Source organism: Cetorhinus maximus, chromosome 19 (genome assembly GCF_964194155.1).
Source record: "Cetorhinus maximus chromosome 19, sCetMax3.hap1.1, whole genome shotgun sequence".
NCBI lineage: Eukaryota > Metazoa > Chordata > Chondrichthyes > Lamniformes > Cetorhinidae > Cetorhinus > Cetorhinus maximus.
This window is the reverse complement of record NC_135897.1, coordinates 28,068,118-28,079,204: the sequence shown is the minus strand read 5'-3', so window position 1 is coordinate 28,079,204 and position 11,087 is coordinate 28,068,118. Positions and strand designations below refer to the sequence as shown.

The following is an 11,087-nucleotide window of genomic DNA, read 5'->3' as shown; positions in this document are numbered from 1 at the left end:
TGCATAGAACCCTTTGCCGAGTCCATCAGGAAGGATCCGGGCATAAGAGGAGTGACGATCCCAGGCAGTGGAGGCACTCAGGTAAAAGCCTCCCTGTACATGGACGACGTCGCCGTCTTCTGCTCGGATCCGCTGTCGGTGCGCAGACTGATGCACATCTGCGACCAGTTCGAACTGGCCTCGGGAGCCAAGGTAAATCGTGGGAAGAGCGAGGCCATGTTCTTTGGGAACTGGGCTGACCGATCCTTTGTCCCCTTCACTGTCAGGGCTGACGGCCTGAAGGTGCTGGGGATATGGTTCGGAGGGACCGGGGCATGCGTTAGAAACTGGAAGGAGCGAGTGGCTATGGTGAAAAGGAAACTGGGCATGTGGGAGCGACGCTCCCTCTCCATTGCGGGTAAGAACCTGGTCATCAGGTGTGAGGTACTCTCGCTGTTGCTGTACGTGGCGCAGGTCTGGCCCATTCCACACTCCTGCGCGATGGCGATCACTCGAGCCATCTTCCGCTTTATCTGGAGGTCGAAAATGGATCGTGTCTGCAGGGACGCGATGTACAAGCCTCTAGATAAAGGGGGAAAAAACGTGCCCAACATCGCCCTCATACTGATGGCCACCTTTGTGTGCGGCTGCATCAAGCGGTGCGTAGACCCTCAGTACGCAAACACCAAGTGTCACTACGTGCTGAGGTTCTACCTGTCCCCGGTGTTGCGAAGGATGGGTCTGGCCACGCTGCCGCGGAACGCTCCAAGTAGTTGGACCGTGCCGTACCACCTGTCCCTGGTGGAAAAATTTATGCAGAAAAACACCTTTGACCACAAGTCCATCAGGCAGTGGTCAGCACGTAACGTCCTAGAGGCCCTGAGGGATAAGGAGAGGGTGGACCCTGTGGGATGGTTCCCCGAGCAGACTGTCAAAGTCATTTGGCAGAATGCCTCATCGCCAGAACTTTCCAACAAGCACCAAGACGTAGCTTGGCTGGTGGTGAGAAAGGCCCTCCCCGTCAGATCCTTCCTACACGCCAGGAGTCTCACCCCCTCTGCACGATGCCCTCGAGGTGGCTGTGGTGGGGAAGAGACCGTTGTTCACCTCCTTGTGGATTGTGCCTTTGCAAAGAAAGTCTGGAGAGAGATGCAGTGGTTGCTGTCGAGGTTCATCCCGAGCAGTTCTGTGACACAGGACTCTGTGCTCTACGGGCTGTTCCCAGGGACACACACCGAGACAAACATCAACTGCAGCTGGAGGATCATCAACTCGGTGAAAGACGCGCTTTGGTCTGCCCGAAACTTGTTGGTCTTCCAGCACAAAGAGTTGTCCCCGACCGATTGTTGCGGACTGGCACAATCCAAAGTCCAGGACTACGTGCTGAGGGACGCACTAAAGCTTGGGGCAGCTGCCGCAAAGGCGCAATGGGGAAGGGTCGCTGTCTAAGACCTTTCTACCACAGCGCACCGAGAGACTGAGAACTGTTTAGAGCCCCTCGGGCTGTACAGATCAAAATGAAAGGCTGTAAATGACTGTAATATTGTTTGTACTGATGCACCTGGTGATACATTTTGTAAAAGTTTAACCTGGATTGTACCCTTGTAATGTTGTTTTTGAAATGGTTTTGAATGTGATTGAAGATTTTTATGAATAAAGTATATTTTTACAAAAAAAAAAGCTATCTTGCTCGCTTCGGCAGCACATATACTAAAATTGGAACGATACAGAGAAGATTAGCATGGCCCCTGCGCAAGGATGACACGCAAATTCGTTATAAGCTATCTTGCAGCCTTAAAAATAACACATACATGCTCAACATGAGATTTTATCCTACATACTCGAATTGGCATCTCTGTGTTGAAAATAAAAGATATGAAAATCGTGGATGAACTACAACTGTCATGTTTGATATTTAAGACTCTTGTGTAGAATAGTTAGCCAATGATAAAAATTAGCATCACACCTGGTTTTATGGTTGCTGAACAGCAAAGAATTTGGTCTAATGCTAAAGTTATACTCCAGACGGTGTCTCAGATCAGTCTATTGAGTTCAATGCTAAACTGTCAGATCAATGCTACACTGTGAACTATGTATAGCACTAAGCTGAGTAACAGTAAAAGTCTGTAAATGTGTGTGTTTGGGCATGTGCAGAGCTCCATTCCATGAGTAATTAATTTTTAATGCTAGAGGAGAGTAGATAGCACAATTCATGCTTTCCTAACATTAGAAGTGTTTCTAAATCGAGTGCCTATGCCATTTTCAACTGTGGTTTTGCACTCAGCAGGAGTTATTTCACACTTGAAATGGAATCCAAACAATACTCAACTGTCTGTGAGTTGATCTTGCTTTAGTGTCAGGAGTCAAGCTGTTAATGTTACACTGAAGTTAAATTGTGCTTTCGTATCAACGTGCAACTGAAGCCGCTGCACCTCAACAGGAAAGTGCTGTTTTACTGCAGTCTGAATATGAATGTGGTGCAAACAGAATTCAATCACAAATTCAAATACAACAGCAAATTTCATATATCCATAATAGCTTTGGCCACTAATGTTATAATGACTTTTGATTTACCTATAAAACCATTGTATCAGGTGGACATTTTCTCTGTAACACTCCAGACATCACACTTTATTATGTTTCTTTCCTATGACCATCAACTAGATTAAACTCTGATCGAAAGCTTTATTTATTTAATAATAATTACAATTTATAAGCTTGAAGTAACTGCCTTTTGCAGCATAATAATGCAGGGTAACATCAAATAGATTGTCATTGACTTAACTTAATCTAGAAATTCCTTGACACTGTTGCTGTTTTGGCCAATGAAGAAATAAGCAAGCTTGACCAGTTATACGGTTAACATGGCATCAACATTAATCACCCAAGTGATACTTAATAGCAATCAACAGCCTCAAGATTATTGCATGATTTAATTTTGAATTATAGCATAAATACAGTCTCACCTTTGATTACAGCTGATTTCTTTCAGAACAAAAACAGAATTACCTGGAAAAACTCAGCAGGTCTCGCAGCATCGGCGGAGAAGAAATCAGTTAACGTTTCAGTCCTGCTTCCTATTCACCAGCTAAGAGGTGAGAATATGTAGGGAAAACAATATGGCTTCAGACTAATGTGATGCAATTTTCCGAGACTTGTTCAGCAAATTACTTCGAGATACAATATGACTATAAAAATCAGTCACTCTTCTGGGGTGACTGCATATTGAAAAAACCTTGCTTCATACAGAGAAAGTCAGAAACACAGAAAACCAAAAATGCAAGCTGTTGGATAAAGGGTTGTTGGTTTGGAAAAAACTAGCACAATTGCAAAATGCATGCAAGAGCAAGCCATAACAATTACAAAGTTACACACTTTCAGGCCAATTCTGGGATCTGGACACTAAGGACGGAATGAAGAAAAGAACGATTTGCATTTACATCGCGCTTTTCATGACCATCCAGTGTCTCAAAGCGCTTTGCAGCTAATGAAATTCTTTTGAAATGCAGCAACCAATATGCGCACTGCAAACTCCCACAAAAAGCAATGTGATAATAACCAGATAATCTGTTTTTCTGATGTTAATAGAGTGATAAATTGGCCAGGACAACTCACCTGTTCCTCTTTGAAATAGTGCCATGCTTCCTCTGTACTGCACTGGAGCGTCAGACTTGATTTTTGTACTCAAGCCCAGGAGTGGGACTTGAACCTGAAACATTGTGATTTAGAGGTGAGGGTGCTACCAACTGAGCCACAGCTGACACACTAAATTGGTTAGGACCCAAAAACGGCAGGGGGATCACAATGCACAATTACTCTGTGTCTGTTCAATGTAATGCAGGCAGCACACAATCTTTGTGCTAAATGTTCATTACAATAGTTACTGCATACAGCCATCGTTAACCATATTATTCATTTACAGCTTGTATCAACACAGGAACCAATATTGTTTCTTGCCAGCATGACTTGAAGCTAGCCTGCCTCTTTAAGGGAAGGTGGATTGTGGATGCTGGAGGTGCTGACACCATTTGAAATAGTGCTAGCAACAAATAACAATGGCTGACCTTGGGAGAGAATGTGCACCCAGGTTTTCTAACACTGCACCAGACATCTTGGTTGAGGGGGTACCTACTCCTGCTCCTATTTCTTATGTTCAAAAGAAGAGAGGTGTCCTGTAACCACAGGAAGCTAGGATGCCCTTTAGAAACACGGTGAAAAGGCAGTGGGCACAAATAGCTGTGGAGTTCAATGCCAGGAGTCAAGCCCTGGGATTGGGATGACCTCACATGAGTGGTCCAGGTCAGTCATTGCATCTTCAAATGCCATGTCTTACTAACTGCACATCTAGCCTCAGAGGCTGCTCAGTTCACCACAACCCCATCACTCACCTACCAACAACTTCTGTGAATAAAGGCTCATACCTAACACTCACATGCTTCACCTCACACTCACATAGTTAGCACTGCTGCAAGCCTCACACCTTGCCCTATCTGCCGGCTATCCAATCATGACAGCCAAATCATCCAAACACATTGCACCACACTCAATCACATGCTTTTCTCTTTCTTGCAGGAGCAGGTGGTACAAAATTGGAAGCAGCATAAACTAACTGGAGGGGGGAAAGTGTGCTTGCATATTCCAACCCCATGGAGGAGATGTGCTGGCCATTATAGGAAGGGCTATTGCTGAGGCCCTGGCCTGTAGTAGGTCTGAATCTATTGAAGATGAAGATATCCTTTTACCTAATTATCTTTCTCACATCTCACTTCCCTCTCATCCAACAATCTCTTCTGACTTCCAAGCTGCAGATGGTGTAAGCTTGCATCTCCTGTTTTCCCCTCTCCCCTCACCACAACCCTACCCTTGTCCCTTTTTCCTTTCAGAGGGCTCAAGAACTGCAACCTGCCAGGTACTGGTGGAAGGTCAGGAAGACACATCATCACACATACAGCCACCAGCTCAGATACTGACACTATGCATATCTTGCAGTCTAGAGGTGGGATCTGCAAGTGTTGAGATGCCAGGCACATGTGTGCTGCACCTGGGGCTGGTGCCAGTGCATTGAGGGACTAGGTTGCACACACATTCTGGTGCAGAAGACTCAGAAGAGTATTCAATGTGCCAGGCTACAAAAGATAAGGTGGGTGTACACAGCACAATGTCTGGTGCTTTGAAAACCTGCCAGAAAGATTCTGTTCAATGTCAAGGAGCATAGAGCAGTCTGGCACCAATTTGCCACAGGCTTTGTGTAGAGCTTTGAGCACACCCTCCAGCATGGTGCCAACTCCATCAACACACTTGTGGACCCAACCATCATGCAGCATCTGATGGCCGATGTTTCTGCTTCTGTTGCAGCACATGCAGCTTCCAGCAACCGTTTGAGTGCTGCAGGGGAAGCTCAGACTAAGATCATGCAAGGTAAGACTGCTGCTATCATGGATGTGGGCATGGATGTGGATACCAACATTCAAAGTGATTACAGGGTGTGACAGCAGCCCAGGGATCTGTCCTACAACAGATTAGTAGGATTGGTGAGGCACCACCCAAGGAGAGTGGCAGTGGTTCCACTGAGCAGAAGCCTGCTTTTCTCTCAAGCCAATGCCCATGCTATTGCCTGTCAGCCAGCCAGGCCAGACTGCAGCCACACATACCAAGATGGTGCAGTGAGAAGCTGAGCCCTCTAGATCTAGAGCTACTCCAGTTTGTCATCGAAGGCCACCTGCAGCCTCCTCTTGCAAAATAAGCAAATATTCACCAGCCATGCTGCAGCCACAGGGGTAGCAGGGGTAGGAGCATGAGGACAGTCAAAGACACATAGAAGACAGGCACAAAGGGATTGTACAAGGGTGATTAGTTATAGCATGCATGCGATATGGCATATTTTGATTTATAAATTTGGTTGGACTATTTATTTTGTGTTCGCTTTTATTTTACCAATGTGGTCAAGAGGACAATATAGTGTCAGTGGCAGAGGAATGGTAAGGTATTGGGACTGTTAGTGAATGAGGAATTGGGGCTGAGGTTACTGATATCACCCTTGAATTAGTTCCTCACATACAGCCTGGGCAGGAAGGGGCTGTCAAGGTTACAGCCACCATTCCTTTTCCTCCTTCAACTCCTCATATTCTATTCCGCAGCTTCTCACCTGGTAAGTGGTGGCAACGGCTGTTCTATCATGATGGCAAAGTTGTGCTGCACGTAGCATACCATCAGAATTCTTGAAACCCAAACAGTCAAGCACTGCAAGGCTCCTTGGAGTAGTCCAGGGAGCAAAGTCATTGCTTCAATGGTCTGATCTATCACATTTTGTGTGGCAGCATGACTCTCACTGTATGCTTGAAGCAGAGTCATGAGCCATGCCGTCAGTAGATAGTTCTTGTCACCTACTAGCTAAGCATATGGTGGCTGAAATACAACTGGCACAATGAACTGCTACAGAATGAAGGCATTGTGACTGCTACCAGGGTACTGGCCATTGATCTGCATGATTCCACAAGCTGGACATTGAGGGAGTGGAATGCCTTTCGGTTATGGTATTTGGTAGACTTAGCATGAAAGCAGTATGCGTGCAGTCAATGAAGGTCCATAGCATGATCCTTCATGGCCACTGGCAATATGGTCCTTGCCCTGCTCTGTGGTTGCCGTTTTGGTTGGAAGAGATCTAGGAGGATGTCCTTACTGAAGCACAGACATCTCACGCACTGCTGTTCACTGAGATTCAGATTGGAAAATTGCTCCCTGAACACTCTGGGCAAATATAATCTCCTGCTGCCATCCTGCTTCTTCTTTCAGCAGCTTGTTATGCTCTGCATGACCTCTGTATATTCTCCAAGTCATACTGTATTCCAAGGGATTCAATTCAGGATGGTGACAACTTGTCCATCAAGCTGCATCTCTCGGTCAGCAGAAGTCCTTTAATACCTTTAATACCTGCCACACCACACCCTGTAAATGTTTTCAACCTGAAACAACTACTGAAATAGATTAACCAGCAGCTAAGCTGTAAGCAATTGAGCACTAGTGATGGGGTCCGTCATGCTGCTTAATGTGTGCTTGTTTGTGTGAAGCACAGAGCTCCAAAAGGGCACTGTTGACATCCATTCAGCACTGCACATTGACTGACATCATGATCTGTCTGCTCTGCACACACTGACAGATGTTAAGTACACATGTGCTAGCCCTTTACCAGGATGGCATTTGGCGCGCTTTATGTCAGAAGTATGCACATGTGCAACAGATGAAATTTTGGAATCCTAGGGCACTCGTGATGCTGAATAAAAAGGCAATCCCAAGCTGACTTGCAGAACCAAATCTGACACACAAACCAGCATTTGTGCATTCATAAAATTCTTATTCTTGTATTTTTCATGAACTCTTTAATCTGCTGAACTGACATGAAAGTAAGGCCAAAGCATAATGTGTCACATTAATCAAAAGACACAATAGGAGGCTATAACTGCAATACACAAGAAGCTCTGAAATTGAAATAAAATAGAATGATGCCATTATCAGATAAAACTGATTGAGGAGTCATTTCAAAAGAAATGAAAATTGTACAAATTATCCCAATGCAGACTAGGAAAATACTAGTGTAAAGGGGGAAGAGGGGAAGCAATTCTGAAATAATGCAAGAGTACTTTGATGATCATTATATTTCCATCCTGGTATATTTCCAGCCCAACAAGGAAGGAAGCAGTACAGAATCTAGTTGTGGGGAATTAAATGTTTCAGAGTCATTGTTCACTGTCTCTTGATTTGAGGCTGACCTCAGGGTCGCAAGTTTCTACCATGGATCTTCAAGTGACTGAGCAGGCCGATTTTCAACCCATATATCTTTGGACACAAGGGGCAGGACATTTTCCACGAGGTAGTGGGGTCCGGAGTGCAGGATTTGCTTCCTTTTCTTCCCTTTTCTGTCGTTGTTTTGCCTCATCATTAAGGGGTTGGGACTGAAAGGTTGATGCAACTTGATGGACAAGTTGTCACCATTCTGAGCGAATGTTAGCAAGATCCACCCATTCATTAAGGTCAATATTCATCCCGATAACCTTTGAAAAGAAATTTGAATTCCCAGTGACCAACTCAGAAATTCACACAAGATTTCAAGTTTTAAGACTTTTACTGTAACAAACAAACTAAAATCAACATTGATTAAACATTATTAAGTAGGCAACTAATACACTAAACAATAGAAAAGATATCACTCCTTAACTTCCAAACGCGACTGACAACCCTATGCCACAGCTATACATTATACTGCACTCTGCAGAACTGTGGTCTTTACAGGAACAAGTCCAAAGTTACTCCCAACTTCCAACAGGCTCACTTCTCCCTGTTTTGCTGAGTCGTAACATCCAGTGTCTGTTCCAAGAATCCCTTGACTGACTTCCATCAGCAAGGCCTACTCCAGCAATTCCTTCCCCTAGTCATGCCAGGGTGAATCTTCCAGCGTCTTTAAATCCCCTCAGATCCTGTCTCTTTGACCAGAGAATGATCTCCACTATCATCCTGCCTGGTGGCTAACAGGAAGAAACCTCTTCCCCTGCAGTTTGCACTAGCTGCGGCTTTCTTGCCTCTCTCTCTGTCCATGGTCTCTGAATCATCAAGTCTGGCAGCAGTAGGGCCAGCTGCCTTTACCTTAGTCTCCAGGTGTTAAAAAATCTGCACTTTGTGTTAATAGGGTTTGACCTGAGCCACTGCCCCCATGACAATGAGATCACATGGCTTATCACAGGACAGAGCTGGGAGGAGGTCACATACCCTTCTCCATTACTCCATTTTACCTTGAACTAAAGAAGCCAGTTTAAAACATAACCATCTTATAAAACCTTACATTCATAACGCCAGCAATTACAGGCCAGTCAGCCTAAAAGCATTGCAGGGAAAATGTTTAGCGACATTAATCAGCAATAGAAGTAACTGTCACTTCGAAAAATCTTGATTAGTAAATGAAAAACAACACGAATTTGTTAAAGGCAAATTGTGTTTGACTAATTTATTGAGTTTTTTGATGAAGTAATGGGGATGATAGATAAGGATACTGCAGCTGATGTTGTCTAGATAGATTTTAAAAGGTTTTTGACAAAGTGTCACACAATAGACTTCTCAGCAAAATTGAAGCCTGTGGGATTAAAGACGCAGTGATTGCATGGATATAAAATAGGCTAAGGTATAGAAAGTGGTGAGTAGTTGTAAATGGTTGTTTTTCAGACTGGAGGGAAATATGCAGTGGTGTCATTCAGAGGTCGGTGTTGAGACTACTTTTTTTTCTTGTGATGTGGGCATTGTTGTCAAGGCCATCATTTATGCCCATTCCTAACTGCCCTTGAGAAGGTAGTGGTGAGCCAGCTTTCAGTGCTATTAGGTAGTGTGTTCAGGTTTTTGACCCCTTAAGAATGGAGGAATGGTGATGTAATTCCAAGTCAGGATGATGTGTGACCTGGAGAGGAACTTGCAGGTGGTGGTGATCCCATGCAGCTGCTGCCTTTGATCTTCTGGATGGTAGAGGTTTCAGGTTTGGAAATTGCTGTTGAAGGAGGCTTGGTGAGTTCTTGGTGATATCTTTTCTATTGTTTGGTGTATTAGTTGCCTACTTAGTAATGTTTAATCAATGTCGATGGTATACACTGCTGCCCCAATGTGCCAGTAGTGGAGGGAGTGAATGTTTCAGATGGTGGATGAGGAGCTGATTAAGCGGCTGATTTTGCCCTGAATGCAGCTGAGCTTCTTGAGTGTTGTTGGAGCTGCACTCATCCAGGCAAATGGAGAGTATTCCATCACATCTTGACTTGTTCCCATTGTAGATACTGGACAGATTTGGGGTGTCAGTAGTTGAGTTACTTGCCACAGAATTCCTAGCCTCTGGCCTGCTCTTGTAGCCACAGTATTTATATGGCTGGTCCAGTTAAGTTTCTGGTTAATGGTCACCCCCGGGATATTGCTAGTGGAGGATTCAGTGATGGCAATGTCATTAAGTGTCAAGGACAATGGTTAAAATCTGTCTTCTTGGAGATGGTCACTGCCTGGTACTTGTGTGGTCACTTGCCATTCTCAGCCCAAACTTGAATCTTGACCAGGTCTTGCTCATGTAGGTTCAGACTGATTTAGTATCTGAGAAGTTGCAAATGGTGCAGAATACTGTGCAATCATCAGTCAATGTCATCACTTCTGACCTTATATTGGAGGAAAGGTCATTGATGAATCAGCTGAAGACGGGTGGACCTTGGACACTACCCTGAGAAACTCTTACAACAGAGTTCTGGGTCAAGGATGATTGGCCTCCAACAACCACAATGATCAACCTTTGTGCTAGGTATGACTCCAACCAGTGGAGACTTTTCCTCTGATTCCCACTGATTTCAATTTTACCAGGGCTGTCAGTTATTTTGTTTAGCTGAAGCAGGCGCAATGTGTGTACATGTTCTTTGCGCCTGTTTCAGGTAAACAAAATAAGTGACAGCCATTCGCTGGTTCATTGCCCAGGGCAATGTCTTAATCAATCAGAGTCAAGCTGCCTGGTTTAAATTTCAAACAATGCTTGGTGATTAACTGTCAGTCACCATCAACGGTTGCATTCTCCATGGCAACGCCTCTACCAATCAGAGTCCACTTGAAAACCAATCAGCACTCTCTTCTCATACAGTACAAATATTTTGGTTCCCTTTCCATTGGTGTTTTCTTGCGATTTGTCCTGACAAGTGCAAGATGAAAAGCTTTGACAAAAAAGGTCACCTTTTTTCGCAATACTCAAGTTCTGTACTACCAAACGACTATTTGCATATGGGATTGTGAGCTTTATTAATAGAAGCATAGGGTACATAATCAAGGAAGCTATGCTTAATCTTTTAAAACGCTGGTTAGGCATCAGCTGGAGAATTGCAGCCAACTCTGGACACCAATCTTTAGAAGGTTGTCAAGGCATGAGGGAGGGTGCAGAGGAAATTCACGAGAATGGAAGCAGGAATGGAGGACTTCCATTGTGTGGACAGTTTAGAGAAACTGGACTTATTCTACTTAAAGTAGAGAAGATTAAGGGGCGATTTAATAGAAATATTTTGATAAGAGTAAGTAAGTAAGGAGAAACTGCTCCCAGATGCAGAAGACATAAT

General features: G+C 44.3%; 1 non-coding gene across 1 annotated transcript; it reads left to right on the top strand.

The window, feature by feature from the left end:
• The first annotated feature begins 1,665 nt into the window (after positions 1 to 1,665).
• LOC144694326 (U6 spliceosomal RNA) lies at positions 1,666 to 1,767 on the top strand. Its single transcript, XR_013579712.1, has one exon. It is a non-coding gene; the product is annotated as a U6 spliceosomal RNA (small nuclear RNA).
• The last annotated feature ends 9,320 nt before the right edge of the window (positions 1,768 to 11,087 follow it).